Source organism: Dasypus novemcinctus, chromosome 21 (genome assembly GCF_030445035.2).
Source record: "Dasypus novemcinctus isolate mDasNov1 chromosome 21, mDasNov1.1.hap2, whole genome shotgun sequence".
Taxonomy (NCBI): Eukaryota; Metazoa; Chordata; class Mammalia; order Cingulata; family Dasypodidae; genus Dasypus; species Dasypus novemcinctus.
Window position 1 is genome coordinate 33,366,005 of NC_080693.1, and position 18,028 is coordinate 33,384,032.

An 18,028-nucleotide genomic window follows, 5' to 3' on the forward strand; every position below is an offset into this window, starting at 1 on the left:
TCAGGCAAACTGTACAATGCCATGATTTGGGATATGTCACAATCATCAGAGAACAAAGCAGGAACTGTGGCCACAAGACTTTGCGACTGTGGCTATTTTATTTGGATGTTTACTTGTGGGATTCTCAGGGAAGACAGTCCCATGCCCAGATGGAAGTGCCTAATGGCTGAGGTAGAAGGGAGTTGTAGGCATGTGAAACCATAGGAAAAAAAGAACAAGGACTGGTGCTTGCTCTGGATGAAGGAGCACATTCTCCTTGGCTGGAAGGAGCTGGCTTGGATTCTTTAATGATTGCTGTCGTTGCTGCTCTTTCCGCAATTTGAATCCCCAGTTCCTGAACCAAACCTTCACTCTTGATTCATCTATGTTGAGTCTCAAAGCCAGTTCCTTCTGGATGGTTTTATCTGGAAACATGGTCTCCCTGAGTAGAGCCTCCAACTCTTCATGTTGTTTATGGGAGAATAAGGTATGATCATCAGGCTTCCCCAGACAGAGGAATTGGCTTGATCCTGAGGTACCAAGTGTGTGCTTGAATCACCCACAGTGATAAAAGGGTCTGGCTGGGGAGTCTCAAGGGACATTCTGTTCACCACAGGTATGGGATCAGCTGGATTCGGTGGTATCAAGTTCATAGCTGGAATCACCCATATTGACAAAAGGGTGAGGCTGGGGATTCCCTGGGGGCTGTTCTGGTCATCAGAAGTCCTGAAATCTGGGATGGAAGGCTTGATCCACTTGGTCTTGTGGTGTCATGCGCATGTTGGAATCACCCATTTGGATAAAAGAGTGGGGCTGGAGATTCCCAGGGGCCCCTCTGTCTATCTGGGCACCAGCAAGCTCCATTGGTAGGTCTAGCATGAGTCCCTTGGAAGTGTCTATATTTTTAATCCTGCCTGATATATCTCTCTGGAAATGCAGTTTCTTCAGTGTGTCCTCATGGCAAAATTCAATAGCATCGTCAAGGGTCCTATTTACAAATGGGTTCACACACAGGACTAGGGGTTGACGCCTGAATATGCCTTTTGTGGGGGACATAATTTCATCCCCAACAATGCTCAAGTAAAATCAAAACAGCAATAAAAACAGAAGAGCAAAACCCCCAAACTTTTTTAGGACAAGGTATTATTTATTAATGGATTGTTTCCTCATCTTTCTCCTGAAGGGAAAAATCACCCAGTCCTTGATGCAAAGCTAACCTTATGAGATGATCTGGTTTCATAGGACTTATGGGATATAAGGTGAAATTTAGGGCTTCAAAGTAATAGGAGATTGTGGATATCTGAATTAAAACCTGTCCCCACCTGCACCCTCCAACCCTGGGAAAGAGAGTCAAGTTCACTTCCAAGATAAGAAGGGGTTGAATTTTAGAAGGATACCCTCAGTCAAGCCAGTATGCCCCCCCCACCCCCGCCACCCTCTGTGACTGGTGTTTTCTCTCTGGCTGCTATTGTCAGTGAAATGAAGTTAGGAGGTCACAACTAGGGAAAGCTAGAAATTCTAATTGTCCAGTTTCACGGTCTCTTTCTCCAGACTGCAGTGATTGTGCGTATGTGGGGGGCATGTGTGTGTGGGGTTAAATCTCTGATTCCCCATTCCCTGGCAAAGACTACACACAGTGCATGAAAGAATGAAATAATTAAAATAACAGTTTACACGAATTTAATTATTCATTCATTTAATACTTATTGTGTATCTGTGTCCGGCCCTGTGCCGGATGCTGGTTAACAGATCAGAGAGAGCAAACCCAGCCCGCGCCCTCATGGAGTTTTTTATTTTTTTGACCAGAGAAGTCCAAACGCCACAGGAAGTCAGAGAGGCAGTGGTAAGGGCTGGCGGGGGACTGACGGGCGGTGGGGCCTGCGGAGCACAGAGCAGAGGGAAGGAGGACCGTCAGGGCCGGGAGTCCTGGGGGAAATGGCTCAGACTCCAGGTGGCCGCTCGCTGCCCGGGCCCCTGGGCAGCGAGCAGCGATACCCGCTTAGGTGTGAAAAGATGAAGAAAGCTGGGGCGCCCGCGTTGACAGCCGCTCACAGCCGGAGACCCAACGTGCAGAGATTGTTATCTGCAACCCGAGAGGGAAAACCAACACCGAGACTGAAAGAAAAGCGACCGGCTGGCGCAGATGGTGGAGGTGTGGTTTCCTGAGGGACGGCGAAGCCGCCAAGGCAGGCGGCGCTGCGCCCCCTGCAGGACTCAGGCCGCTCTGCCGCGAGCGCAGCATCGCCCCAGCCGGGCGGGCAGGTGGAGCGAGGCCGCTTAGAGCCCACCTGGAGAAGACCCGTCCGTTCTCGTTCCTCTCCGAAAAGCAGGAACCAGGTCCCCAAGGGGCAAAATCTACCAAGGCTGATCCCAGGGCCCCCATCTTTCCAGCTTCCGGAGGAATCAGGAAGGAGTGAAGAGTAAACAAAACTGGAGCCAGGGCGTCCGCAACGTTTTCTGCTGGCCAAGTCGCTAAGCCTTGGGTGCCTCAACATCCCCGTCCTGGGCCCAGGCTGAGGAGAAGCCACATGCATCAGTATCGAACACCTGACTCCCCCTTTTTGTGCAAATACAGGGGCCCTAGGCGGGCGTTATCATGCAGAAAACGTCACCTGTGAGGTCTCCCTCTGGCGAAGTGGCCTCTTGTCCCCTCCCCCAAAAGCATATAATTTGAGGATTTTCTTAAAAGAAAGACTTTAACACACACCCCTCCCCCAGCTAATCTTTTCCAAACAGCGATTATTATAAATTCTAAACAAAAACTTAAAGGCATGTGTGCTTCTCTCAGGCTTTTCATTTTAATAGATCCACTAATTAAAAGCTATAATTTAACAAATAATGACCTAACCATCTCACTTTGAAACCAAACAAAAAACCTACCGCTAAAATGTTGGACCAGATAAAGATAATGAATCCAGGAGCAATTCAGACTCCTGCTGGGCCTGAGCTGGCCCCTTTCCAGGAACCGGCCTGCTGTCTTTGATTAGCAGCAATAGTTTTCGAAGCCATTTGGAGCAAACTCACTACAGGGAGGCTAAGTGAGCAATTTATGAGGCTAAGTGTTTTTTTGGACCCACTCCCACTGCTGATGGAGCAGGATGGAATATTTATCCCTTCCTTGTCCTCATTCATTGTCACTTGGTCAATTTCATTTTCCCCCTAAACTCTCTTGTCCCTGGGGAAGGGGGAAGAGGGGGATGTTGTTTCTGAAGTAAGGAGAGGGAAGGAAACATGCAAAGGAAAACTAGCAATGAAACTAGATGCCCACTGCATCCGGCATCCTAAGTGGTTAATAAAACAATAAACGATGAAAGCGAGATGGCTTCCTACCCACCACGCTCCCCTCCCTTAACTGGGAATCGGGCATCTGTGCCAAGCTAAAATTAGGCTGGCATTCTGGGACCTCCCCCGCAGCTCGAGCTCGAGCCAGCCGGGGGCACTCATGCTCAAGCACTGGCCCCTTCCTGGAGTCATGGGAGAGGAGAGGTGGGTCCTCTCTGAAAGGGCACCAGGGAGTGGCAAAGGGTTTCCTGTGGAGCTGGCGCAAGAAGCATGGGTCCTGGGTGAGATCCCAGGAGAAGAAGGCGGTTGGATACTCTGAACCTGTCGGCAGCTCAAGGAGGAAGGAGCTTCTAGGTGTATCCATGTCACACTCCCAGGGTCCAGCCTAGGCTGTTATGTCTCCAAGAACTGCTCCAATTTTGCCACCTTAAATCCCAAGAACCCCCTTCTTGAACATGATTCCTGTCCTTTTTTTATCCTTCTTCCTGTCATTCAACTGTACCTGTTCTGCAGCCTCAACTAACCCTCCGGTCTAACAGCCATCATCATCATCCTTCTCACCCCTGCCACGTGCTGAGTGCTTACAATGCACCCAGCACTTTTCTAAGCACTGGACATGGGGTGATCCGATGAATCCTGCCAACAACCCTAAAGCAATAGGTCTGTATCCCTTGTTCCTGATTTCCTCCCAGGCTCTCCCTGTCTCTCCTCCCTTCCTAACCAACTGTCCTGCAAAAACCAAACAGGTTCTAAGTGCCTGCCACACCCACAGCCCTTCTCTGAGGAAAGCTGCTGCTTTTAGGGGGAAGGTTCTTGCCCCGCCTTATGCTATGTGACTGGCCTGTTCTAGCACCAAGGGATTGGTCCAGGGATTGGGGCCCAAGCCCAAAGTGACCATGGATAGGCTGGATAGAAGAATGATCAGTCTCCCATGATGGGTGTGTGTGTGTGCGCGCGCACGTGTGCTTACTGAGCGCCAGGTGCTCTCTTAATAAATCTTTTCAGCAGTCTTACAATGTAGGTACTATTGGCACCCCCACTTTAGAGATGGGAAAACAGAGTCTGAGCAAGTATATCAACTTGCCATGTGTTACGAAGCTGCGGTAAGGAGCAGACTCAAATCCAGGCACTGACACTCAAGAAACTGCATTCAATTCTTAAAAATAATTAAAAATTGTTATGTGGCCCAAATATTTAAAAAACAAGTGAGTGTTCAGTAAAATGCCTATCTCCCACCCCTGTTCATCATCCAATTTCCACCCACTTCTGCCTCTGAGCCACACATTAATTTTTAGTGTAGCCTTCAAGAATTTCTTAATGTAAGTGCCAAGTATATACTAATATATAGTTTTATTCCCCCGCTCCCTTTACACAAAAGGGAGCATACCACATGCCCTGCTCTGCATCTTGCTTTTTTTTTTACTTAAAAAGTGCCTCAGAGAGCATTTCTTGTTGGTTCAGCCCTCGTTCTTTTTTAAAGTATTCTATGGTATGGATGTACCAACATTTATTTAAACAGTCCTGTATTAATGGGTATTTAGGTGGATTCCAATCTTTTGCTTTTAAAAACAATGCTTTCATGGATGACAGGGGAAGATGTCATTTTGCATGTGTGCGATCTGTCTGTAGAATAAATTCCTGAAAGTGGGAATGCTGGGTCCAAGGGAATATACACGTATCATTTTTATAGCTCTTGTCAAATTACCCTTTGTAAGAGTAATGCAAGTTTTCTCTCCCAAGCCTTGTCTTATATGTGGGAGCAGGTTTTTCCCCCTCCCCCCTCCCCCTCCCCCTCCCCCTCCCCCCTCCCCCTCCCCCCTCCCCCTCCCCCTCCCCCCTCCCCCCTCCCCCCTCCCCCCTCCCCCCTCCCCCCTCCCCCCTCCCCCTCCCCCCTCCCCCTCCCCCCTCCCCCTCCCCCTCCCCCCTCCCCCCCTCCCCCTCCCCCTCCCCCCCTCCCCCTCCCCCCTCCTCCCCCCTCCCTTCCCCCCCCCAGTTGTCTGTTCTCTGTGTCCATTTGCTGCATGTTCTTCTTTGTCCGCTTCTGTTGTTGTCAGCGGCATGGGAATCTGTGTTTCTTTTTGTTGTGTCATCTTGTGTCAGCTCTCCGTGTGTGCGGCACCATTCCTGGGCAGGCTGCACTTTCTTTCACGCTGGGTGGCTCTCCTTACGGGGCGCACTCCTTGTGTGTGGGGCTCCCCTATGTGGGGAACACCACTGCGTGGCAGGGCACTCCTTGCACATATCAGCACTGTGCATGGGCCAGCTCCACACGGGTCAAGGAGGCCCGGGGTTTGAACCGCAGACCTCCCATGTGGTAGACGGACGCCCTAACCACTGGGCCAAGTCCGCTTCCCCTCAGTTGCCTTTTTGAGCAAGTGTTTCTACTAGAGTGTCCTCCAGGTCTGGAATGCCAGCGTTGGTTCTGGCATTGTTCTTGTTCTCCCTGGTCCCGGAGTCATGGTACGACTGCCGAAAAGATGCCCCTGCTGCCGCTGCTCCCTTCCCATGGTTATATTAACCTCCCAATGCCTAAGGAAGTGGTTCTCCAAGTGTTAAACCCAGACTGCTGCATCAGCATCTCCTGGGAACTTAGTAATGCCCTTTCTCTGGCCCCACCCCAGACTTATTGAATCAGAAACTCTAGGAACAGACCCAGCTGCGTTAAGCTCCCCAGGTGATTCTGATGCTTTCTCTAGTCTGAGAACCATTGTCCTAAGGTAAACCAAGTCTCTTCCTTGTATCCTGAAAGTACTTTGTTAACCAGCTGGACCCCCCCTGGTTAATCATCTTGCTTGACTTCTCCAGAGCCTTTGGCTCATGACCATGGCTTCCTTGAAATTTTCTACTCAGTGGTTTCCACGAACCATCTCTTGTGGTTTCCCTCCTACCTCTCTCGCCTTCTTTAGCCATTGTTTTTTAAAGATTTATTTATTTATTTACACCCCCCCCCCACACACACACACCGTGTTGTTTGCTCTCTGTGTCTGTCCATTGGTGTGCTTTCTGCTCATCTTCTTTTTTTATGAGACAAGGAAAAGTGAACCCAGGACCTCCCACATGGGAGGGAGGTACCCAACTGCTTGAGCCACATCCACTCCCTGCTTGTTGTGTCTCTTCTTGTGTCTCCTCATTGCATCAGCTCACTGGCCAGCCCATCACGTCAGCCTGTCGCATCAGCTCACTGTCTTGCTCATCTATTTTTAAAGGCATGTGGAACCTAATTGGGCCCTCCCATGTGGGAGGCATGTGACTAGCAGCTTGAACCACATTGGCTCCCTATCAGGTCTTTGAGGGACTCCTCTTCATCACCTACTACTTCAATGTTCTTAATGATCTGTCCAACACCCACGGCTCTTCTCACACAACTCCTCTGGTTTTTACAGCTACCAGCATCTGCTGATGACAATCTAACCTATGTCTTGCAGCTCTAACCTCTCTACTGAGCTTCATGCCTGCATATGCCTCTGCTTGTTGTGAATCTCTCCACAGGGATGTCCCACAATCACCCCAAACTCAACTTTTCTGAAACTGAACTCTTTTTCTTCTTCCCAATACTTACTTTCCTCCAGGGTTGTCTATTTTAGGTAATTTCTTCACTAACTACTCAAGTTGCTCAAGCCAGACACCTTGGGGTCATTCTAGACTTTTCCCTTTCCCCATTCTTTACATCCAAGCAAGCCCCAAGATCTGTCTCTTTAAAGATCTACTCTCTCTTCTCCAGCCATACTACCACTCCACTCCTAATTCAGGGCGCCACTATCCGCTCCCTCTCACCTGGACTGCAGCTGGTGCCTTTGTCTCTAGTCTGCCTAGCCCAGTCTCCTCCACTCCTCTTAGACCACACCCAGCACAACTTCTAGAGTGCTCTTTCTAAAATTAAAATCTGATCAGCTTACTTCTCTGCTTAAAAGTCTTTAACGCCTAACCCTCCACCCCCCACCCCCACCATCCCATAGGATAAAGGCCAAACTGGTTGGCCTGGAATATGAGATGTGTAGCCTCGTCTTCTGATGCTCCTGGCCTTGAACTTTTCATTCCAGAACACTGCCCTGCTAAGTTTTTACCCTGCACAGTGCACTGTACTATTCTACAGCTTGGTGCCTTTGCTTAGGCTGTTCTCTATCTGGAGTGCCCTCCCTGCCCTTCTCCACCTGCCAACCCCTTCTCATCCTTAAAGAGCCACTTTGGGTGCCCCTTCCATAGACAGTCTTCCTTGAATTCCTGTCCTCGTGCTCAGGAGGACAGTACACAGCCTCTACGATAACATTTTGCATATGCCTTTCCCTTTGTCAGGAATGCTTTTCCCCACCTCTGTGTCCTCCAGGCCTTTCAGGGGGTTGCCCGGCCTAGACTGCAAGATGCCAAGGGGCAGTGAGTCTCCAGCAAAAAGTTAAGGTCATTCCGGTGGGAGAAGGGGGAATGGAAGCCAGAAAATCAATCAGAAATCTTCAGCCCAGGAACCAGCTCCTGAGGGCTGCAGGGGGCAGTTTGGAGCAGCATTTCCTCCACGGGTCTTCACCCCGTCTTTCTCGTGGGCTCCCCCGGCTCCTTCACCCTGCAGCTGTCTGGGGCGTTAGAGTGGCCATGCAGCCCTGCACCCACCCTGCTGGAGACGAATGAAGCCTTGATTCCCCCCGCGCCCCCAGCGGGCCACCCCGCCTTGGCATGCTTCACCAACCAGCCAAAACTTCCCCACATCTACCATCGTGGAGGTAGGTTGATGTCTCTGATCATATCCATCCTCCTCATCGTCATACACATGGGCGGCATATTTTATTTTCCTTTAGCACATGGGTCTTTGACATGTTTTTATTTGCTCACCTGAAATAACCATTGCTCTGAGAATTTCCGTAGTTGAGCCACCATTTCCCCTGTGCTAAGCTTCACCACTGTGGCGTGGAGATTGGGAGAGTGGCCTGTGACAAAGACAGGCTGACAAAGAAAGGCTGTCCTCAATTAAAGGAGACAAAAGAGACATGACAACTAAATGCAGTGCTTTATCCTATACGAGATCCTGGACCAGATGGAAAAAAAATTATGTAAAAGACATTAAGGGGAAGCAGACTTGGCCCAATGGATAGGGCGTCCTCCTACCACATGGGAGGTCCATGGTTCAAACCCCGGGCCTCCTTGACCCGTGTGGAGCTGGCCCATGCACAGTGCTGAGGCGCACAAGGAGTGCCCTTCCACACAGGGGTGTTCCCCCCCGTAGGGGAGCCTCACGCGCAAGGAGTGCACCCCGTAAGGAGAGCCGCCCAGTGCAAAAGAAAGTGCAGCCTGCCCAGGAATGGTGCCGCACACATTGAGAGCTGACACAACAAAAAGAAACACAGATTCCTGGTGCCAATGACAAGGTCACAGAAGAACACACAGGGAATGGACAGAGAGAGCAGACAACTTGGGGGGGGGGGCGGAGAAGGGGAGAGAAATAAATTAAATCTTAAAAAAAAAGGACATTAGGGGGACAACTGGATGGAATTTGAATATAGACTGTGGTTTAGATAATAATATTGATTATTTTGACAGTTTGTATTAGATTACGAAAGAGAACGTCTTTGTTCTTGGGAAGCACACACCGAAGTCTTTAAGGGCAAAAGGAGCATGATGTCTGTGGCTTTTCCTCAAAATTTCCAGAAAAAAATGAAGAAAAGAGAAAATGAATGATAAAGCAAATGAGATAAAACATTAAAAATTGGTGAATCTGGTGGTGAAAGAATAGCCTCTTCAACAAATGTTGCTGGGGAAACCGGATATCTATATGCAGTAGAATGAAATTGGACCTTTACCTTATACCATATATAAAAATTAACTCAAAATGGATCAATGATCTAAATATAGGAACTAAACCCATAAAGCTCTAAAAGAAAACATAGGGAAAAATCTTCAGGACTTTGTATTTGGCAACTGATTCTTAGATATGACAGCAAAACCATAAGCAATAAAAGAAAAAATTAGATAAATTGGACTTCATCAAAATAAAAAAAACTCTGTGCATCAAAGGACATTTTCAAGAAAGTAAAAAGACAACCTAAAGAATGGGAGAAAATATTTGGAAATTATATATTTGATAAAGGCATAATATCCAGAATATATAAAGAACTCCTACATACAATTCAACTACAAAAAGACAAACAACCTGTATTAGTCAGCCAAAGGGGTACTGATGCAAAATACCGGAACTCTATTGGCTTTTATAAAGGGTATTTATTTGGAGTAAAAGCTTACGGTCACAAGGCCCTAAAGAGCCCAACTCAAGGTACCATAAGAGTTACTTTCTTACCCAAAGTCATCAGCCACATGTTGAAGCAAGATGGTGGGTGATGTCTTCGAGGGTTCAGCCTTCCTCCTCTTTTTTTTTTTTTTTTTAAAGATTTATTTATTTATTTAATTTCCCCCCCTCCCCTGGTTGTCTGTTCTTGGTGTCTATTTGCTGCGTCTTGTTTCTTTGTCCGCTTCTGTTGTCGTCAGCGGCACGGGAAGTGTGGGCGGCGCCATTCCTGGGCAGGCTGCTCTTTCTTTTCACGCTGGGCGGCTCTCCTCACAGGCGCACTCCTTGCGCGTGGGGCCCCACGCGGGGGACACCCCTGCGTGGCAGGGCACTCCTTGCGCGCATCAGCACTGCGCATGGCCAGCTCCACACGGGTCAAGGAGGCCCGGGGTTTGAACCACGGACCTCCCATATGGTAGACGGACGCCCTAACCACTGGGCCAAAGTCCATTTTCCCCTTCCTCCTTCTCTTAAGGCCCTGTGGCCACAGCTTCTTCCAATCTCAGCTGTAGGCTGGTATAAGGCTTGTCTCTCTCCCTGGGGTTTCTTTCTCTCCAGGCTCAGCTGCTCTGGTCTCTTCACAAGGTCAGCTGTAGACTATTAGGCTCATCTTTCTTCCTGGCTCCTCTCTCAGGTCTAATGGAGCCTTCTCTCTTTACTTGTGTATCTGCTTCTCTGTGTTCTCCTTCTCCATGTATTTACTCCCCTGTCTTTGATTGAGCATCCATTTATATAGCCCACAGCTGTAGGCTAGCTGTAGGCAGGGACTCAAACCAAGCTGTCCTAAAGACATGGTCAAATAAAAGCTCTAGTCTTGATTTGATAAAGTAAAAGTGAAACCTCTGAGCCTAATACAATCTGATATGCCCAGAGGAACAGAAACTAGTTTACAAACACAATCCAATACCTATTTGTGGAATTTATAAACAATACCAAACTGCCACATAACCTAATTTAAAAATGGGCAAAGGACTTGAACAGATAGTTCTTTCAAGAAGATAAATGGATGGCCAATAAGCACATGAAAAGATATTCAACATCATTAGTCATAAGGGAAATGCAAATCAAAACCACAGTGAGATACCACTTCACACCCACTTGGATGGATATTATTAAAAAATGGAAAATAAGCACTAGTAAGGATGCAGAGAAATAGGAACCCTCATGCATTGCTAGTGGGAATGTAAAAGGCTTTAGCCATTGTAGAAAAGTGTACGGCAGTTCCTCAGAAAGTTAAACATAGAACTACCATAGGAATCCACTTCTAGGTGTATACCCAAAGAACGGAAAACAGGATCTGAATCAATGTTCATAGTGGCATTATTCACAATAAATGGTGGAAGCAACCTGTGTCCCTCAACAGATGAATGAAAAAACAAAATGTGGTATATACATATAATGGAAAATTATTCAGCCATAAAAAGGAATGAAACTGTGATACACGTGACACGGGTGGACCTTGAAGACATCCTATTGAGTGAAATAAGCCAGACACAAAAGGACAAATATGGTATGATTTCACTCATGAAATACCCAGAATAAGCAAATTCATAGAGACAGAAATAGATTAGCAGTTATCAGAGGCTGTCAGGTAGAGGGAATACAGTTCTTGCTTAATCAGTACAGAGTTTCTGTGTAGATGAAGATTTTTCATAATGGATAGTGATGATGGTAGCACAATATTGTGAATGTAATTAGTACCACTGGATTGTACACATGAAAGTGGATTTTTTGTGTTGTATAAATGTTACCACAATAAATATTTTTTTAAAATGTTGGCGAATCTGGGTGAAGGATTATGGGAGCTCCAACTGCTTGGATTTCTGTTGGAAACTGAGGCACAGTGGCCTCACAAGGAGAGACGTGCTGTGTCCATGCTAGTGCTGTCTCCATGGCTACGCTTGCAACCTAAGGAAGGCAGTAATTAAGAGTTCCCCGCAAATGGGATGAAACTGTTAAAGGCTGAAAGAAAAGATGAGCACATACCTTTTGTAGTGAACAGAACACTTAGACTTCATACCTTGAGATAAGATTTTTTAAAATTCCTTAGACTATGGGTAATGCTGATAGTTAATGCATGTTGCTGCTTGCTGTCACTTAGGCTACATGTTGCTTCCTGTTATGTAGGCTATGTGTTCCTGCTTGTTGTCACATAGACTGGGGTATATAGAGAGCCCCTTGTAAACAATAAAGTTGTCTGAGGAGTCTCTACTCGCAGACCCCCTGATCCCAGCTCTCTTGTTCTTTTTCTGTCGCTCGTTCTTGCTCTTTGTTTCCTTCCCCCTTTTCTCTTTTTTTCATTCCCGATACCCTTCGGGTCCAAATCTCCAAGAGATTTGCATCCTGGCTCCTTTGCTTGCTTCCTAGCTCTGAACTTAACCTCCTTCAGCTCGCTTACTCTATCTGTAAAATTTTTTGGGAAAAATAAAAGAAAGGACCCATGAAATGAGTTTAGCATATGGGTTGAATTAATAAATGTTAATCTATTTTTCCTATCATTACTATCCCACAATCCACAGTCCCTGGGATAAAGAAGTATAAACAGAAACTATTTCTTCTAGAAGCATGGCAGGGGATGTAGGACAAAGGGAATTTTCTTCTCCATAGGGAAAAGACTTGATTGGCTCTAACATTTTGTGTACATATAATAAATGCTCTATGTATTTTTCTGCAATTTGCTTTTTTCTCTCAGCACAATGTTTGGGAGCTCTTTCCTTAATAATATCTATTAATAGCAAGTGTTGAAGCTCATCGTGTGCCAGGCATAGTTCTGAGCACTCTACATGTATTATTTAATCCTCACAACAATCCTATAAGACAGATTCTCTTGTAATCACCATCTTATGGATAAGGAAACTGAGGCTCAGAGACATTAAGTAACTTGCTCAATCAAGGCCATAGCACGAGTTTTTGAACTCAGACAGCTGGCCTACGGAGCCTGCGAACTTAATCATTATATTTTGCCATGTATGTATGTGACGATCTATCTCATTAAAATAAAGTGGGTGGGAGGAGCTACAAGCTATTCCTTATAATGGTTACACCATCATTCATTCAGTCATTCCCCAACTGATGGACATTTAGGTTGTTTTCAACTTTTTGCTGTTTAAACATGCTGCAATAAACATCAATGAACAAGGCTTGATAGAATTATGATGTGCCTAAAGCCAAAGAAGAAAGGAAGGCGTTTAAAATATTGGAAAGAGAGAGAATCGCTGGTGAAACAAAGTCCAGGTTCTATAGGAGATGGGAAGGGAGGGCATCGCAGCCCCAGCCAGAGGGGCTAGCTGCAGAAGGCTGGAGGGCAGGAGGCCAAGGTGGGTAGAGAGGTATTTCTATGGGCCTAGGGGCAGGCAGTTGAGGGTTCACATCTGAGGGCCTCAATGTTTCCTCCGTGAGGCAGGACGTGTGGGTGGGTTGTCTGCTGTGAGAGGGGCCTGTGGAAAAATTGTGGGGTAAGAAGTGGAGAATGAGAGGCCCTGAGGGGAGTTTAGAAAGAAGCTGGCCAGGGTAAGAAAAGAGCCATCTGTCACCTCACAGATAAGAGGAGAATAAAACATCCCTTTGTGCTGCTGGCAGCCCCAGAGAGCAAACAGCCGGCCTGAACCTGGAGCGGAGGCGGAGGCCAAGGGGAACTTCCCCATGCAGCTCCACGTTCTCCCAGCAGAGGGCGCGGGGACACCGCCCAACAGCTTCTTTCTCTTTCCTACGCGCCACGCCTACATCTCCCAATGTTTTCTTCTTCGATGCTAAGAGTAAAAAAGTTCTTTTCTGAGTGAACCATGTGGGAAGGATGAGAAACTCTGAAACAGACCAAAGGAACACCTTGGAAAAGAAAGAATGTAATTATGCTTCTGAGCGCTACTTTCTCTGACTCGCCTCAGTCCTGAGACCTCCTGGAGGAAGAGATGGTGGAACAGACCAGAGCGCGCCGCGCCTGAGCTCCTCCTCCGCGGCAGGGGCGCTCCAAGCGCGGTCTCATTTAAGGCTCACAGCCACTTCTGAGGTTGTCGTTATTATCACCTCCATTTTGCAGACGAATAAACGGAGTCTCGGGTTAAAGAGGTTACTCAGCGATCTCAGAGCCGGAAGTGCCGCGCCCCTCGCGAAGCGGCAAGCCTGTCTGATTTCAACCCATTCCCGGTCCTCTGACGGGTGTGTGTGCTGGCACGCCCTTCCTGGGAGAAGCTGTGGGGGGAAAGGGTCCTGTGTCAGGGAAATTCGGAAAAGCCGAAGACCTTTCCTGGGCCTGTGAGCACACTGGTGAATCTAAGGAGTCAGCAAAGAATCCTGTTTGCTTTTGTTCACCTAGCATTCCCTAAATTTGTCTAATGACTTTTTTTTCCTTCCTCACACCAGTTAACATCCTTCGAGCATACTTGGTGAAAGGCTGCAGTTGGCACTGCCCACATGGCAGGGAGGGGAGATTGGCGGTGTCCCGGGCAGCTAGGTGGAGACTGGAGTGGAGGAGGGAGAGGGGATGGGTGGACAGACTGAGGCAATGAGACTAGTAGAGCAGTTGGGAGATCCCTCTACCACTTGGCCTGAACAAGGTAACGGCAGTGGAAGGTAAGAGGAGGGGACAGATTGGAGAGCACGCCAGGATGTAAACTGAGAAGTTAGGTGGACAGTCAGATTGGGCATAAGTGTAGGATGGTTCCTGGTTATTTGGCTGGAGCAACTGGGTAAATGAAGGTTTTCTTGTTTCGCCAAGATGGGGAGAGAGAGAAGAATTTTGGATTTCAGTTGGGATATCTGTAGAACAATCTTCTGGAAGTTAGAAACATGGGTCTGGGGTGGGGAGTACATGGGGTCCTCATATTTTTTTAATGTAATATTAAAAAATGAATTAAAAAAAAAACATGGGTCTGAAACTTTTGAGAGAGCTTGCAGCTGGAAGTAGAGTTTTTTAAAACTGGAATTTCATTTAATTTTTAAATTAAAAATAAGTATTTAAATTTTATTTATATTATGGAAAAATAGAAAATACATATAACGGGATAAAACTAAAACCTCTAACAAAAGCTGAAAGCATAATTCCATTGCTCAGAAATAACTCCTAATAACATCTTAGGGATATAACTCATCTTTTTCTACCCTTTTATGCATCTAAAAGGAAATTTTAAATTATTTTTTTAAAAGAAACTTTAAATTTCAAATTTTGGATCAAATACTATCTATGGAAATAGGGATTTGACATTTAAAGGGTTGTTGGAAAAAGAGGAACTAATAGAAGAGACAGAAAAGGAGTGAGAAGAAACCCCAAAAAGGGATATGCCACAAAGCAAGGGGCCCAGTTTCTGGAAGGAGGGCATGCCAGCCATTTCAGAGGTCATGGTAGAACAAGGACGGTGAGAACTGAAGGTGGACATTATAGCAGCTAGTTGGGAGGTCACTGGTGAGCGCAGTTTCAGGGGAGTGCAGAGAGCTGAGCCAGATTATTATGGGTTGAATGAATGCGTGTGGGGGGAATGGGGTAGCAAAGGGATTTCTAGGGTGAAGCAGGATGTAGGGAAGGTTTTCTTACATTCGGGACTAGATAGTAACACCTCTCACCCATGTATACACGTGCCACTCCTCCTACCAAGAGGTGACGTCTGTTTTCCCTCCCCTTGGAAGTGTAATCCCTACGTGACTTGCTTTGACCGGCAGAATTGGCAGAAATGACATTCTGGGTCTTCTAAACTGAGTGCTTGAGAGAACTGGCAGCTTCTTCCTTCTCCCTCTTGGAACCCAGAGACCATGCTGTCAGGAAGTCCAGGCTATCCTCCTGAGAGACTGCCCATGTGGGAGAGCCCCAGAGCATGAGACCCCACATGGAGAGAGAAGCTTTCTTGAATATTCCAGCTTCAGACAAGCTTCCACATGAATGAAGTGACATGAGTGACCCCACTCAGCATGGCGTGGTTCAGGAGAACTGCCCAATGAACCCACAGAATCATGAGAAATAATCCAAGTGGTGTTTTAAGCCACAAAGTGGAGCCATTTGTTAAGCAGCAATATACAAAACAGCAGCATGTTTTTGGGCTGAAAGGAAGGAGCCAGGGCAGGGAAGCTGATTTGTGGTAGTGGAAGATTAACTGATGGAGTGAGTTTGTCCAAGTGGCCAAAGGGCTGGCCCTGGGCAGAGGGAAGGCAGCTTCTTACTCTGACACAAAAGCAAAGGGGATGGAAGGAGATTTGGCTCAATGGATAGAGCATCTGCCTACCACAGGGGAGATCCAGGGTTCAAACCCAGGGCCTCCTGACCTGTGTGGTGAGCTCGCCCACCTGCAGGGCTGATGCATGCAAGGAGTGCCCTGCCACGCAGGGGTGTCCCCCATGTAGGGGAGCCCTGTAAGGAGAGCCACCCTGCGCAAAGAAAGCGCAGCCTGCCCAGGTATGGCGCTGCACACATGGAGAGCTGACGCAGCAAGATGACCCAACAAAAAGAGACACAGATTCTCTTGCTGCTGACAAGAATCCAAGTAGACACAGAAGAACACAGAGTGAATGGACACAGAGAGCAGACAACTGGGGGGATAGAAATAAATAAAAAATAAATCTTAAAAAAAAAAAAAGCAAAGGGGAGTTGGCCATAGAAGTGCTACAAGGCGGGGAGGGACTGGACCTGGGGACTCCCCAGGCCCCTGCCCCATGACTTCTGCTTTCATTGTAGACAGAGAGGGTGGGTCCTTGCTAAGAGTGAAGTGCCAGGACTGGGTGGGGTGTAGGTGAGCCCTGGCACTTGGCTCCATGAGGAAGCCAACAACAAAACAGGAGCCCACAGGACACACAGAGCACCTGGCGGGCCTGAGCTCAGCTGCCCTTTGGGGTAAACAGTGCAGTGGACAGAGGGACACAGAGCTGTGGGAGATTCTGATTCAAGTCCTGACTGCCCCTGCCTGGTCCTATGATTTGGGGCAAGTTACTTCACCTCTCTGAGAGTTGCACTAGATTAATGATTCTTAACTTTTTAGGTCATGGATTTCCCTGACAATCTGATAAGAGCCTACAGATATACCATTTTAGACATACAATACATAATTTACTAATTTATTTGTCCATCTCCACCCACTAGAATGTAAACTGTGTTTTTTTTGTTTTTGTCTTTTGTTTATTGCCATGGACTAGAAAAATGCCTAAAACATAGTAGATGCTCCAAAAATACTGATGAATGGAATTTGGGAAGACGCCCCCCCCACACACACACCCTATCCTCCCAACAGACACAGCTGAAGATAGCTCAGGATCAGAACCCAGGACCAAGATGAATTCTTCCAGTTCTGACATTCTCAAAGTCTGTGAAATTATTAAATTCCACCCCACGTTCACCCAGTTGTAGACTGTTGTCACTCACTCTAACAAAAATAAACAAAACCCCAACCTTGCCCTCCATATTTCATCACACCCTGTGTGGTTTTTTAAAATTTTTTTGCCTTTTATTTATTTTTCTCCCGTTCCCCCCCACCCCTTGTCTGCTCTCTGTGTCCATTCGCTGTGTGTTGTGTCTGCTTTTATTCTTGTCAGCAGCACAGGAATCTGTGTCTCTTTTTGTTGCATCATCTTGCTGCATGAGTTCTGTGTGTGTGTGTGGTGCCACTCCTGGGCAGGCTGTGCTTTTTTCATGCAGGGCGGCTCTGCTTGCGCATGGGGCTCCCCGGTGGGGGGGGGGCACCCCTGTGTGGCACAGGGCACTCCTTGCCCCCAGCAGCACTGCGAGTGGGCCAGCTCACCACACAGGTCAGGAGGCCCTGGGTTTGAACCCTGGGCCTCCCATATAGTAGGTGGATGCTCTATCAGTTGAGCCAAATCTGCTTCTCCCCTGTGTGTTTTTAACTCTAATTTTTCATATGAAGAAACAGGCTCAGAGAGTTTAAGTAACTTGCCTGAGGTTACCCAGATGGTCAGAGGTGGGGCCTGGATTTGAGCCTGAGTCTCTCCGGCTCAAAATTCATCTAAAGATCCTTCTTTGATGTCCTGAGGTCCCTGACACGAGGGCTGCACTCGGTCCTCCCCGTGTGAGTTTTGAGGGGAGCTGGGCCACTGCTGACTGCCGGGCAGGGGCGGGGAGTAGGGGAGTGGGGGTGGCTGTGTCAGGTTTCATATCCCACCAGAGGAGGCTGGTACCTCACCAGAGGCTGTCAGGCATCTTCCCGCGAGGAGACCTGGCTCGGCCTGCCTGGGGCCTCTTCATCGGTGGACACATCCCTGCAGCCAACGCGCCTCTCCTGGCTGAAACCGGGAGTCCCTGGGAGGCGGGGAGCTCGCGTCGTCCCGTCGTGCCTCCGCCTCATCTGCCCCCCAGCCCTAACCTGCGTGACTCTCCATGAGCTGCTTAGCCCCTGGGAGGCCCCGTTTCCACATCTGTAAACCCGGCAGGGCAATACCTAGGACAAAGGGCTGCCTCCCTGCGCCCGTCCCCGACCCTTCCTCGCACGGGGGCATGCTAAGCCAGAGCGGAGCAAAAGCCCAGACCACCGCCCGGAAGTGACGGAGGACGGACTCAGACAGGACCGA

General features: G+C 47.9%; 1 long non-coding RNA gene across 1 annotated transcript; it reads right to left on the minus strand.

The window, feature by feature from the left end:
• Window positions 1–9,450: 9,450 nt before the first annotated feature.
• On the minus strand, window positions 9,451–18,028 carry LOC111761994 (uncharacterized). The gene is made up of 2 exons (XR_009182373.1): window positions 17,644–18,028; window positions 9,451–13,717 (listed from the first exon to the last, which is right to left on the minus strand). It is a non-coding gene; the product is annotated as an uncharacterized lncRNA (long non-coding RNA).